The sequence below is a fragment of the Dromaius novaehollandiae genome, chromosome 1 (assembly GCF_036370855.1).
Source record: "Dromaius novaehollandiae isolate bDroNov1 chromosome 1, bDroNov1.hap1, whole genome shotgun sequence".
Classification (NCBI taxonomy): Eukaryota; Metazoa; Chordata; class Aves; order Casuariiformes; family Dromaiidae; genus Dromaius; species Dromaius novaehollandiae.
The window spans coordinates 56,088,946-56,103,574 of record NC_088098.1 but is presented as its reverse complement, the minus strand read 5'-3'; positions in this window follow the sequence as shown (position 1 = coordinate 56,103,574).

Here is a 14,629-nt window from a genome sequence, read left to right as displayed (position 1 = left end):
GCACTGGCAGGAAAACAGGGCCCTCCACAAAAACAGGATTAAGTCCTTCTGGACTACAAGGAAGCCCAAGAAAAATTTTATCCTGTCACATCTGTGTTTGCAGTAAGACTGGGAAATCCCCACCCCACCACAACCTTTTCTCTGTGTGTGCCACACAGTGAAAGCTATGCTTTGAACCTCTGAAGTGTAGCCTAAAGCATTAGAAAAAGCAAAAGCCAATACAAACCCAGACCCAAACCCTATATTCTTAGAGATGAAAACACAGCACCCAAACAAATCGATGTCTTTGTTCAGAAGTTCCCTGTGTTACATTTCCCCATGGATGAACTGGGACAATGCTACCCTTTCATCTTGCAGGACTTTGGTGGAAACCCCTGAGTGCTGGCAGAACACCCAGGTACTTTGGCCAGAAGCTGCCCATTGTCAGGACACAATAGTCAGTTTTGCATGAGTTAACATTGGCCATGCACTGACTGGTCAAGATTGCAGAGCTGTCCAGGAGTGATCCATCAGTACACAGAATTAGACAAAGATTATGGGCCAGATCTTGGCATCTCTTGAAGCTGCTTGTGACTGGAAAGTTGATCTAAAGCCAGAAGGGTACTGAGAGTTGCTCTGCTGATGTCATTTGTTCAATGTTACCTGACAGCCCTGATTGGGGGATGAGGAGGCTGGGAGTTTTCTGGAGGTGAGATGTGGTTCAACTGCTTTTTTGAGGGGAATTTGGAGATCATGGGCCAAAAAAGTGCTCCGTCAGGCTGTCTTCCTTCCATCCAAGATAAGGTAGACATCTTCCTAAATTATGCCAGAAATCAAACATGTAAAAAATTGATGTTCTTTCCCTCTTTCTCATGTCTCATGAAGTTTGCTAAATTTTTTCTGCAGTCTCAGAGCTTTTTTTTCTGCACTTCACATAACAGTGCTGTTATTTCCCAGGGCCTTTGTAGTTTTACGTATCTTAAGTATAGGACTTCTTAAGCAGAAGAAACCATGTTCTTCTATAATTATGTATCCTTGCACAATATTGGATGGCAATAAAGATTTCATGATATTTGTTTACTTGTAGTGTAATATCGTCAGTTAATATCATCAGTTAATATCATCCAAAGACACTAAGAGTAGGCTTTGTTCAGTAATGCTTAAGTCTAAAAAGGAGTTAAGTGTTTTCTTGGAGGTGTTTGCCTTGCAGCTCAAGGTTGAGCTGATTTTGCTTATGTTTCTTAGAGTCCTCTGTCACTTCTCCCTAATCAGTGACTCACCCTTTTCTGGCATTGCTATTTTGTGTAGTTAGCTACCAGCACAATCCAGTTATTCTGGCACTTGCTCTTTATATAGAGAAGAAAGCATTTCCTTTAATGTTTATATTGTGTCTCCAATGGCTATTTTTTGTCCTGTAGACATGTTTACTTAAAGAATATAAAAATGCTTGGAATTCCCTTATCTGTAAATATGATTTTTTTTTTTCTTTTCAGCAGATTCTGCACTGGAAACATTCTCTCAGATTATTTGGATTTTTGTCAAGAAACCTTTCAAAATCAATGCACTATCAGACTAATATCATGGCTACACTTCAGCATCCTTTGAGTGATACAGGCCCCCCCATATCTAGTCCATAAGCAACATTGCAGTGAAAGTCATCTTTGTCCATGAGTACCTGGTTACAGTACAGTAAGAGACAGATGGCGATCCTGAGCTAGTGTGAGCGTGAGAACTGAGTCCAGTGAGTAGGTCAAAACTCAAGACGGAGGAAAGCAGACTATATGTGGGAGCCTGAGGTGAGCTTGAACGGCAGGTGCTAGCCTAAGGGGAAGTCGGCAAGAACTGCCTTTGACATCATATCATGTTTGGTTGCTGGCTCTGAGGAAAAGTTAGTGTCTCCTCTGCTGAAGATGTCCTGAGCTTGATTTGGGAGGCCTCAGCATAGCACTGAAGGGGAGAGCAGCCTCTTTACTCATGCTAAGGCTGATAATAGACCAGGTCATTGCCTGCAGGGAGGATTACCTCTAAGGTAATGCCTCTGAGCTTGGCTTATTGACCGGTGCTTATATGGGTCTGGCCTTAGCACTAGTAGGGACCATGTGTCTGGGCCATGGTTAAGGTGGGAGCTCTCTTGGACTATCAAACTGTGGTCAAAAGCAGGACCATTTCAGTGGTGTACTGTGGCCCTAGTCTGCAGGTGGGGTGTGCGTCCAGGCCACTGGTCTGGCCTATGGTTCTGGCTGGCTATGGTGACTACGTTTGTGTTAAGGTCTGGGCCTTACCTGAGCAGAGGACGGGAATCCAGCATGGGCTCTGACTGTGACATGGTGGACCTAGCTAATGACTCTGTAGCAGTGCTAGAGTTGGACTTAGGTCATGAACATGGGTGCCAGCATGAATATAGAACTTTAAGAGGGGATATCTTTAAAGGTAGAGTGTAAAAAAAGGATGAAAACGTTTCTTTATGATGGGTAAAATAATGTCTCAGGCTTGCCTCCCCCAATCTTTTTCTGTAAAATGGTCAAAATAGTTGGACTGACTCTGTCTGGAATATATTCTGCCCCACCGTGGAAAACAGCAGCTTAAACAATTTGTCAAAGTTCAAAGCAACAGAAAACAGTCAGATAAGAAAGTCAAGAAACCTTGACTATAGCTATTGCTTCCTGCACAGCCAATAATTAGATACCAGGGTAGTACCCTGTATATACTTAAGATACAAGCTGGAATATCTTTTCCCAGTTCTTCCGTCTCTGCATTCCCATCTGCACTCTTTGTGCTGTTCCTAGTCAGCTTTCTGATAAAGCAATTTATCTATGACTGATATTTGCTAGGAACCTCTGTGAAAAATGTTCTCTACAAAACAAAATGCTATTAATTTTTTTCCAAATAAGTGCTGAGAACAGTAAGGTTTAATTTCCTGCCTCTGCATTTTTCTAACTTCTCTTGCCACTTTTCTAACTTCTCTTGTTAACCTCAATTTATTTTTTCACCTCAGCCTGTAAGAGAACTTGTCAAATCAGTGTCATCTCAACACTTATTTTTCATTCTGAGGCCTGGTTTGTGAAAATATCAAGGCAGATACTCTACCTTCTTAAAAAAAGATGACCACACTCAGAATCTTGACTTTAAGCAGCTGTTTTTGGATACCATGGCCCTAGCAAAGTGCCACTCAGACAATGTTGCTCATCTGAGCGGTGATCATTGTGTTTCTCAGAAGTCAAGAAACACATCCAGTAGTTAGCAGCACATTTTCAGTCTCACTCTTTAAACACTCAGTGGGGAAATCCCAGAAGGTGTGTGGTTGGCAAAAGTGACTCCGATGCACACCCCACATTGTCCTTGGCACTGCATTTATAGACAAGGGCAAGGGGGAAGCGTGGCAGAAACGTGCTTATATCTGTCAATCCCCAACAAGGATACAGGCCTAAAGTACCTCGGGTATTCAATACAAGAAGTAGCATAATACCATGTTTGCAAGAGCTAAAAATGACATCCAAGCCCACATACCACAGCTCAGGAAAGAGAAAGCTGTGGTGACTGGGTGGACTTGGGCATCTTTCCGTCCTTGTTCTATATCCACGTCAGTTTTGCCACCTCCATTCCTAGAAGTTATTTAATTTAGTCTGTGATGCAGAAGCACAGTTCTGTTCCCCAGTAAAAACGTTTACACAACTCCAGTGCTAACCTGGTTTTGTTACAGTGGCCAGGAACACTCTGGAATTGCAGCGCAGTCGTGTGCCTGCTGCTACTCCTGGTCACAGGGCATTACGCCACCCTCCTTGATTTTGCTTGCCTGTAGTGAAATACTAAGTCTAGACTATCAAATGTATCACCAGAAATGGTTTTCATCTGAATTCAGGACTGATAAAAGATGAGTTCGTTAGCTTCAGATATACTTAAAAGATAGCAGACAAGAGATGATGTCTTGATCTTAATCTTTCCATCTCACTGTTAGCTTGCCTTGCAAAATAAAGGGTTGTTTCTTTTGATAACTTAAGTTTCTAGAGATACTAAAACAAAACCCTACCAAAAGTTCCCTACCAGCCATGTTCATCTAATGAATTACTGCACGTGAACATCTGTTTAATTTAAATTTCTCTAAATATTGCCTAAAGCTAAAATATGTGAAATTTAATGTAGGTTCCCATGAAGTATCAACAAAACTCCAAAATATTAAAGTGCATGCTCATTTGAAAAAAAAAAATTCTTTTAGTGTATACTAGAGGATTTAGTCAAATGGGGAAAGACAGAGTTAAAAAGGCTGGAAACACTGCTCTGTTATTTCTTTCTGTCACATTTTAATGAACTTTTTATAAGTGTTAATAGAAGTTTCTTATTTCTTCTCACACAACGTCCTCAACATATTTGCAATTGTGCTTTCTCTACTCCTTTCTTCATTATATCAGTTTCTGTTTTCCAGGTTTAGGTTGGATGAAGGATGCGAAATATTGCTAATTATCAGCTTTTACTACTGAGACTGGAGTCAGTCCCTTCTTGGGAACATTTACAATCTATGGTCAACATCCTGCATACATTAACGTTGGGGAGAGGTTATAGGCATGTAAATAAGTAACTATTTTGTCCTTTTCAGTCATTACTGAGAGCTGCCCCTGTGCAAGTGCATAAGACAAATCCATGCTGCATGAGATGACCCTGGCTTTGCACACACCCCACCTGCCCTTACAGCACTCCCACAAAGATGCTATAGAATTTTTCCTGTGTGTCACTGCTCTGCCCCTTTCACAACCCCAGTTACTACCATGCTGTCTCACATTAGGAAACCTAATCACATTCTGTCATCCACACTGCTCTCACTGTTTTAGCGTGCTGCCCCAGGCAGATATTCACAAGAGCAAAAGGCAAGGCACATAGCCATGGTGGGAGCCCACAATTTTCTGCAATCGTTAAGAGTGTTGTTTCATCATTTACCTAACCAAGTGGCTGCAAATGGGACACACTCGTGATGTGCAGGACTCCTGTCTCCTTAAGATCGCTCCAGTAATGATTTGTCTGTGAAGGACAACTGAGTTTTGTCTTCTTGACACATGACTTGACACACTGAGGGTGCCTACTTTCACTGCAATGCTGCCTATCCTCTATTGCTATGGTGTCTGCATCCTTCTCTGATGAGACAAGCATTCACAAGGAAGTCTCACCAGGTGACTCTTGAGTCAGGTGGCTCATGGACCACTGCCAGCAACTGCAAAAACACCTTGAGGCCAGCTTGGAGAAAGCTGCCAGAATCGCTGCAACCTGCCACTCACTTCACGAGCTACACAAGCAGAGCAGGAGCTTCATCAGACCAAGGGACAGCCCAAGACCAGACATCTGAGGAGTCTTTGTCATCCTGGAGCTGATGCTGGGTGCAGTCTTGGTGGATGCAGCTCTGAGCAGGGAGAACCGTACCTGATATCCTCAGCTCACAGAAGTGAGCAAGTATGCCTGTGCTCTGATGCTGAGTGCTGCAGCTGCTAACCCCTCTGCCGCCTCCCAGCCTTAGGACACTCCCCTCCTCCCTTTGCAAATCATCTTCCACATCCTTCCCTTCTCTCCTTCAGGCAATTTTCCCTTCCGCTCTGCAATTTCCCACTCTGTCTGCCATAGCAGGCTATATCTTCTGTTGCCATAGTAGCAAGCAGCAGATTAGCCATGCTGATCAGCCCATGCTGGAGGTCACAATCCTCCATTTGAGAGGAAAAAAAGAGCAAAAACACTTACTTTTTTATGGGCATTTCATGACCTTCTACAACAGGAGAGAAAATTGGTGCTGGCAATCTTCCTTCACACCAGCACCATCACTCGGAAAACTCATTTTCCAGGCACAGTCAGAAAACTCTGCTTACAGGGACATATGTGTGCCTTTAGTGGTAGTCTGACTGGAAGACTCCCAGTAAGACTTTGTGCCGGGAGGAACAGGATCCCATGCAGTTTCCTCCTACAGATGTGCATGCACACTGCCTGATCATCCCTGCCTAGGCTTCTTCTAATCATCATGCTGCAGCCATCATTTGTGCCCATGAGGGATGCATCAGCTAGGAAATAGCAGAGAAATTGCAGGTGTGCCACTACCCAGCAGAAAGCGAAGCAGGGAGATGGACAGGAAAACAACTCAAATATCAAGATTTGCACAGAGACTGACTCCCCAGCTGATCTCTTCCTTTCGTGGCTATGCTGACCCAAGAACCAGGTCCCACTGCTTTGCCCTCTATTCTGTCTGTGTCTGTGCCAGGAAAGATGACTTAGTAGTTACTTGCATGCTCTTGTTCTGGCTCCCATAAAAGATTAACCCAAACTGACAGAAGTGCAACCACTCACAGAATGGGCATGTGTCAATGCTACTGTGCCTCCTGAGATGTTTATAAAACACTGTAGGCAAGACTTCTCACTTCATATATGCCAAACTGGAAAAGCAAATAAGTTAAAGAGCCAAAAAGAGAGCTCTGTAATGCATTAATATCCTGTAAAGGGCCAAGATGGCCCTGGATGTCTTGCAGCCCTCCCACCTCCCTCATTTACCACTACTGGGTCAACCGCTACGCCTGCTGAGGGAGCCTCATCTGGGCATCCCGTCAGGTGAAAGCTCCCTGGTGTCCCCATTCTCAGGGCCCCAGGAGCCAACACAGATGGCTAGTGTGCCAGTCTGGCCATCTGGGGAGGCAGAGGTATAACAGCAGCTGAGGCCGGACAGCCATGTGAAGGGATGCCATGGACTCCCTTAGGTAGCTGACAGTGAATTTGAGAATGTGTGCCAGATCTGCCTATTACTCCTCTTCCCGCCTGCTGCCCTCACCCAGAATTTGCTGCAGCATCACCCTCCTCCTCCCTGAGGCTGGGGAAAGCAGTGCTCTACCCATATGTCTTTGCTGAAGGCAAGATCCTCTATGCCCTGGTGAAAATAACTGAGGCCTGCAGCTCCCATCCTACACACTCTGGGGGCAGAATGCCCTTCACCGGCTTGTTCTCCTCCTCCTCCTCCTCCTCCGAGGGGCTGCAGGAATCAGCAGTGATGACTCTGCGAAGCAGCTGTGGGACAAGGCTGAGCCTGAGATGGGCTGTGATCAGACAGGTGAGAAAGGCTGCCGTTGACCTCCATACAATATGCATTAGGCTCTTTCTTCTGAATGCTGTGGGGACTTAAGAACTCACTTTGGATAATGTAGGCTTGGTAAAGAGCATTTAACCAATTGATCAAGTGGTACTACTTGTTGGCTGAAAGCTATCACATGAGACAAAATGATACAGTCCTATGGTGATACTAGCACTTCTTTTTCAATGTATTTTCCTCACTTCAGTGTGGGTCGTCATATCCCTCCTCCATCATTCATAGTTTAAGTCTCTCCCCACCAGGCTGGCCAGTTTGTTGGCAAAGATGCTTTTGCCCCACTTGGTCAGGTGGATCTGTCAGTCCTTGATCCTCAGAGAGGGTTCTCTGTGTAAGTAAGTAAATTATCATTGGTATCTCAGTTATCCCACTACGAAACAGAGGTGACAATGATTCTCTTCTTCCCAGTGCGGCTGCAAGAGCAGAGGTGTGAAAGACTGTGAGGCACCTGGATACAGGAGCAATGGTGGCGTGTGGTGCTAAGTCTACCATGATAGATGCTGATGGAACTGGTGTTGATGGGATACGTGTCTCCTGTGATGATGCAGTCGTGGCGCTGCTCTGTAGGGGGTGGTTGGGTACATCCAGAAAAGCTGATGCCACTTTCTAGCATGCTGTATCTGTGACATAGCTTTTGTTAGAGCACCATTGATAGACTCTGGGCATGGTTATTTTGATGAAATGAATTCATACATCACCATCTTGCTGTAGTTTAATTGACATAAGGGAATGGAACAGAACATGGAAGAAATCTGTGCTGCAGAGTGAGCTGAAGATATATGGGGCCTACTTACAAGCTCAGGTGAAAAATGGGAGAATAATGGCACCTATTTTGCAAGGTATTTGACTTATGGGTCTATAACTCTTAAAATCTTGGCAAATGTGCTCCAGAATGACTTGAAAATATGAGAAATTTACTGCACACTAAGCATTCTCCTCCTTACAGAAAGCAGGGGGCCTTCTCTCTCTCTTTTTCTTCCCCCTTCTGCCATTCATCACCAAGTGGAGAAAAAACAGAAGTTCCAAAGCATATAAGTAGAAATATGATTCTAACACCAGGTTTTACACCTCAATCTACCCCTTATTTCAGCAAAGGGTGCTTTACATTATCAGCCTACCTGTCAGTCCAATTTACATGATGGAAGAGGCAAAGAGGGGGAGAAGAGACAGGATGTCAAGAAAGGTCTGTTTCAGAAGACATGTCAGAGAGGAACGTTTTTACAGAGTGGTTTGCATCTGCTGGTTTGGGGGGTGAGGTGGCACACATTCATATTATTCATGCTGGACAAAACCATAGGACATGCAGCCCAGCTGCTTTTGCTGCTGCTGCTACTATCACTGCCTTGTCAGAGTTGATTCAAACACTATCCTGTGCCCCAGACGTGGTACCCAACCGAAATGTCCTGGTCTAGAGAGCAGAAAAATCATGGCTGGGGCAAAAGGAAAGGTTTATGTTCTCGGAGACAGTCAAGGAAGCAGGTCTGAGAAAAAAGGTCTGCAAGGGCTTTTAGAGCTGGAGAGAATGTAGAAGCATACAGAAGAAGATAGAAGTAAAAGTATGATGTGAGGTCACAATATGTAGTGTGGACTTGAAACCTGGTGTTGGCACCTTTCTTTACCCAGGGCACAGTGCTAAGGAACCCAGGATGAGCTCTCTGTCTTATTGAAAGGGACAGGAACAGAGAAAAAAGGCTAATGAGTGAAGGCAGGCTAAAGATTTTGTTTGCTTAGAATTCATAAAGTATTTTGTCTGTATAGAGCTGAAGGACTTTGCAGCTTCCGTCTAGACTTTTTTTTAATAATCATTATTTCTTGCCTCGGAAGGGGAGACTTTTATAACCTGACAGAAGATGTAAAGCAGTCTACCAGAAAACAAGTGAGGCAAGAACTCCGATAAGAACAGAGGGAGTTCTGTTTACCAGGTGAGATGAAAGGATAAGTAATTAGCTTACCAACAAATACTGCTCTATCAAAAGGGAAGATGATGCACAGAGGACCTTTATTGATGGACACATAAGAAACTATTTCAAGGAGATCAAATTTAAGCTCAGCTAACAAGAATTCCGTAACACTCTGTTATTAGCACTTCGTATAGCTCTCAGAGAAGACCTCACCTGCAGTATCCAAACTGTTCCAGTCTATTTTATTGTTCACAAAGTATTCATGTACCTTTGCAGCGAACCCCAGGCTGACTGGGTGCTGCAACTGGTTAATGAGCATCTCGTTCAGAATTACTGTAGTTGAGAGGTGGTCTTAGGCCTTCAAATGGTGTGCTCCTATTTCACATAGATCCAATAGGACAGTCACAAATGCAATTCTGTGATCTTAAAAGGGACTTTTTTATTTAAAAAGAAGTGCGGATGAAGGTCAAAACACAGGTTAGGATGTGGAAGTTGGAGACTGCCATTTCTGATCCAACAACAGCATCCTGTATGACTCTAAGTAAAGCATGATCTCTGCATGTATTCATTTCAAAAGCTGAAATAATGGTAACAGTTACTTCAAAAGGCTGCTCTGATGCCTAATCTCAAAAGTGTTTATAAAACACTATCAAACTCTTGGGCAGAAGACATCAGAGAAATGCAAAATATTATTTATAATTGCAGAGAAAAAAAATGTTAAAAACATCAGGGTTGCAAAGTCAAGTATTTCAAAGCTGGGAAATGCCAAAATTAAGGTCGTCAGTGAATACTTAGTTTGGCTTCTCTGTGTGCCTGTGTTACAAAGTACATTGTAATTATGACATGTCTTTTCAGAAGAGCATATGACATCTGTGGAACAGAGGTTCTCCCTCTATCGACATATAAGCAGAAGCATTACAAAAGAGACAGTCCCTTGTGGGGGTTGCGAGTGGGGTCAGCCAAAAGCCTAAATATCTGTGCACTCCAAAGTTTACTACTGACAAGAAATTAAGTATTTAAAGGTGTGGGATAAAAGACAATGCTGGAAGTATCTATCTTGATTTATATGTTACTGCAGTGGAAGGTAACACAACTTGTAGTAGTGTTATTGACAGTGATTGATGACATTTTGCCATTCGATTTTGTTATAATTTTAATTAACTTATTCTGGTGTTGCTTTTTCTTCTATTCTTTCACTTTTCTTTCATACCTGTGGTGTCCCATATTGCTTCCTGGTTTCTATACCACTTCCTTTGTTCCTCTCCCTCCAACCCTTCTGATTCTCCTTTCTTCTCCTTGTTTTTTTGTCATATGCACTTCCAGTTCTTTCTCAAAACTCAATATTTATTTCTCCTCTCTTTTTCTGCCTTTTATTTAATCTTATTGTATTATCTTACTGCCATCTCTGCTAGAGCCCCAGTTATGCCCTTTTTCTTCCCCAGCCCAATGCCTTTAGATGAAAACCAATTTCTCTGGCAAGAGCAGTGGCAACAGATTAGTATCACTTTGATTATAACTGAACTGTTTCTTGGAATTGAAAAGAGATCCAAATCAAGAGAGAAAAACAACATGAAGGGGAGTGCAGGAGGGACTGCAAGTACCACAGAGTTCAATGAAGTAAGCAGCTGCTTCCCAGAAGATAATTTCTACATCATGTCTGCTACTTTGAGTCGCCACTCAATCCCGGCAACGGTGTGGCCTGAACAGCTGAGTGGCTGCCTGTGCCAACTGTGCACTGCTTTGCCTCTTCTTCCTCCACTTCCTCACTGGAGGAGAAAAGCAGAACTCATGATGAGGTGGCTTTTGCCTACATGACATGTTTCATGCTATCTCATTTACTTCCCAACTCTTTTCTGCTGCTCTCAGTAGGGACATCATAACCAAAATGATGTCATAGTAGCCAAAATTTGATTTTATTGGTGCCATGTCCATCAATAGGATTTCTATGTTGAACCACCCAGAAGAAAGTTAGATTCTTAGAGATGAAATACTATTAGAAGTAGAACGTATAGCTAGTAAACTTCATGAGAAATATTGCAGACAAAATGAAATTTTGAACACAGAGGAATGGATTAATAACAAGCCTCTCGCACTTGGGCAATTTTTCCATGTTAGTTAACCTTGAGATGTATCTATTAGGTTTCATTGGCGTTACAACACTGTACATGACATCGGAATTGTCCTATGCTATTTTAAATATTATTTCCCCCCTGCTCTCCCTACAGCATGAAAGTATCTGTCTAAAGGACAAGAGTCACATTTGCATGACCCAAATAACAGAATTCAAAGTGTGCTAATGATCCAAGCTGATGCAGCTGGCATTTTGAAAGGGCAATGATAGGATCTGAGATTATGGGCACAAAGACAGATTTAAGCAAATCAGATTCTTAGAAATATTCCTGTATAGCCCACTCACTTGAATTGCAGTGTTTCTAGAAGTGAAAGACATGCCTTCCTAAGACAACTTTTTCTCTGGCTTCCTGAATTCCAGTTCCCAGGCCTGAAGGATACAGCCCAGTGTAATAATGAAGTGGAAAACTCAACTACAAACATCAGATTGCCTCATATAGGATTAGACATTCCTTTTTTGTCTCATTGAAGAGTATTGGCTTTTCTGCAGGCTGGGAAATTAGACTGCGTCTGAGATAAAATATTGATTACATTGGGCCACACACAGAATTATCCAGGAATAACAACTGCACTTTAAATTCACAATCTATCTTACCCAAACTTACTCAAGGCATGCAAGCCACTAGAAAATATCACAGAGCACATTTACGCTTCTAGAATTATGTGTCTTTCAGCCTGGCCCACTGGAAAACTCTTCTCTTTTATTTGAAGCATGAGTAGAATTTCTGTCAATGGTACCAGATAACCTGGTTGTGCGATAGTACCATTTCCTTTGGGCTGGCTATACAGAGAAGAATTAGTTCATTTGGCTCATTCAGAATCTTGACTGACTCGGCTTCCTCTGGAGCATCACCACAACAACCTGCAATAAAGCATGCATCAATCACTGTTTAAAGTACCTGCTGCTTTGTGGTGTCTACAGATAATCCAATCATCCTAGACGTAAATGATCTGAATGGCTTGGGACAGCCTGATTTGAAGAAGTGCTCCGTCTCTTTGCCATGATGCATGGAAGAGGGACTCTGATAGACAGATGGACCCAAGCCAGACCCCCTTTTCTTTCTCAGAAGGAGGAAACTGTCTCCTCAGAGACAAGGCCTAGGAAAGACTTCCCTGGAACTCACCAAGTCCTCAACTCTGACCTTGCATCTTGACATGTGTCAACCCACATTGAATTGTATCCCTCCCTCAGTGCCCCTAACTCCCGTGAAGAAGGCTTCAGGCTAGTCATGCTCAAAATACTGGACTGACAAAGCCTTATCTTCTCTCTTTGCCTCCACCACACAAGCAGCAGCAATGTAAACTGCCCTGGGTGCCTTGTCCCAGAAATGTCCTCCTCATCCTGGTGCAGAACTCTCCAAGAGTGACAGGTACAAGACAGACATCCTTAATGGGGTGTAACTCTTACTCTGTAAGGCTCAATGTCAGAAGAACTTTTATCCTCTGGCCTGGGTATAAGGGAAGTGAATGAAACATTATGCACTGTGTATTATGAGGCATAGGAGTAGAAGTTCTCAGGTTCATTTTGGCCATCTCCATGCTCCAAACTGTGGTCACGAAATTACCAGTCACTCAAAAGAAAGTAGGCCCACATTTCCAGGAGAACATATATTCAGTCCTTGGGGCCTTTGCTAAGAACTTCTCTTGATTAACCTTATCCCCAGCTGTAATGAGTTAGTCTGACATATTACTCACCCACCTTCAAGTGTTTCCAAGGCATCCTCAGAGGTATCTATCCACCTGACACAGACTTTCACCTTGTCTGGGTTGTTAAACCTGTAGTTGCTACTATGAGGGATTCAGGAAGGTGACTGATATTTTGCAGGAGTCTCTAGTGGCAGAACACAAAGTGCTGTCATTAATCATAACTTGTTTTACCTTCCTCCTCCCCTCACTCTTGCTCACAGAATGCAGGAGACAACGCAAATTAGAAGTGGGTGGCCCTCTGGATGAAATCGTTGTCTTTGCGAAAACTTAAAAAAAGAAAAAAAAAACACAACTCAAAATGCAGCAGGAAACAGGCAGATAAAGTTTCAGCTAAAAACAAAAAATCATTATACTCATGATTTCCCAAGCAGAATTACTTTCTGATCCCCAAAGAATAGCTGTTTTGAGAGTAGATTAGCATCACCCTGCCACTGACCCTTCAGAGTGAAGTATCTGGGCAACAGCTTCTCCAGTTCTACAAGATTTACCATCCACTATTTTTGCTGTTTTAGCTGATCATCCTGAATGCTAAATGGCACTGATAAGGCCATTGATTCCTGTGTGACTAGTCACAAGAAGAAGCTTCTGCCTGGTTCTCAATGCAAGCAGGTCACACAGAGATCAGCCAAAGAAAGGTGCTGGGTTGAGAGTAGTATACCTCCTTTGGGGGAATCGGAGACTATGGACCATGCTTTTGTTGCTGTCATGTCTCCAAAGGCCATTAGCATATGCCCAGCAGAAGGTATAGTCCCACATACTCAAGGGAAGAGATCAGCGGATCCTATCATTCTCCCATATTTTAGCTCAGCTGGCAGGAATAAGGTGAAAGCCACCAACTAGAAATATTATTGCATGAAATAATGCCACGGTGTAGGTTGTACTCCAGGACACTCAGTTTTGAAGTTTGCTCGCTGCCATCAATCTCCATAAGAATGCATTTTTCTTACAGAGAACTTGGCATTAGATCATAAAGCATTTGCAAGAGCATCTTGTTTGTGCAGGTAGCTAAGGGCAGGCACTAAGAGATGAAGTAGGTTATCCAAGGCTACAGCAGTGCCAGACACCGAAGCCAAGTCCTTTCATGCCCAGGTCAGGGCTTCCTCTCTCCTTGCATACTTTTACAGGTCCTACTGACTGGAGGATGCAGGGAGCATCTCCTCCCAGCTCATTGAGATGATAGATCTGTGTTCCACTTCAGTGCTTCATGATAGTTCCCTGAGCTTAAGGTACTTAACACTGACTCTGATCCCCATGTTTGTCCAGCTCCATTATCCTGGACTGTGCTGGTTCAGCTCACCTACCAGAGGGATCTGTCTGGATTAGATCTAGGTCTTCAGCCCCAAAGAGCAAGGAAGTTCTTTCACTTCTGCTTCCCTATTTCGCCCTCACAATCCTTTGCCAGAGGGGTCTTCAGACCTCTTTCAGTTTCTTTTCATTACCAGCTCTTCTCCTAGGTCTTTGCTTCTTGGGGCATTTCTGCAGGCTGCCATCGCCAAGGGTGTATGTTTTGGTGCTAATTGTTATGCCTATTGATCCAATTCTACTAGAAACTGAGCACTGTCAAGTGTCAACAATGCATATATCTGTTGGTTGCACTTAATATGAGAATGATGCCCATTCTGTGTTCATGGCCACTCTCACCTCCTCCCAATGTTTAATTACTCTGACAACTGGAGATGTCAGCAATGTTTCATTGGGGAGACTTTGGAAATCAAATTAAAGAAGGAAAACTGTAGCCAGTGGTGTTATTTAGCTCTGACTGTGATGTTATTGATAAAGGAGGAAATAGTTTTCAACCAGCCTTTCCTTT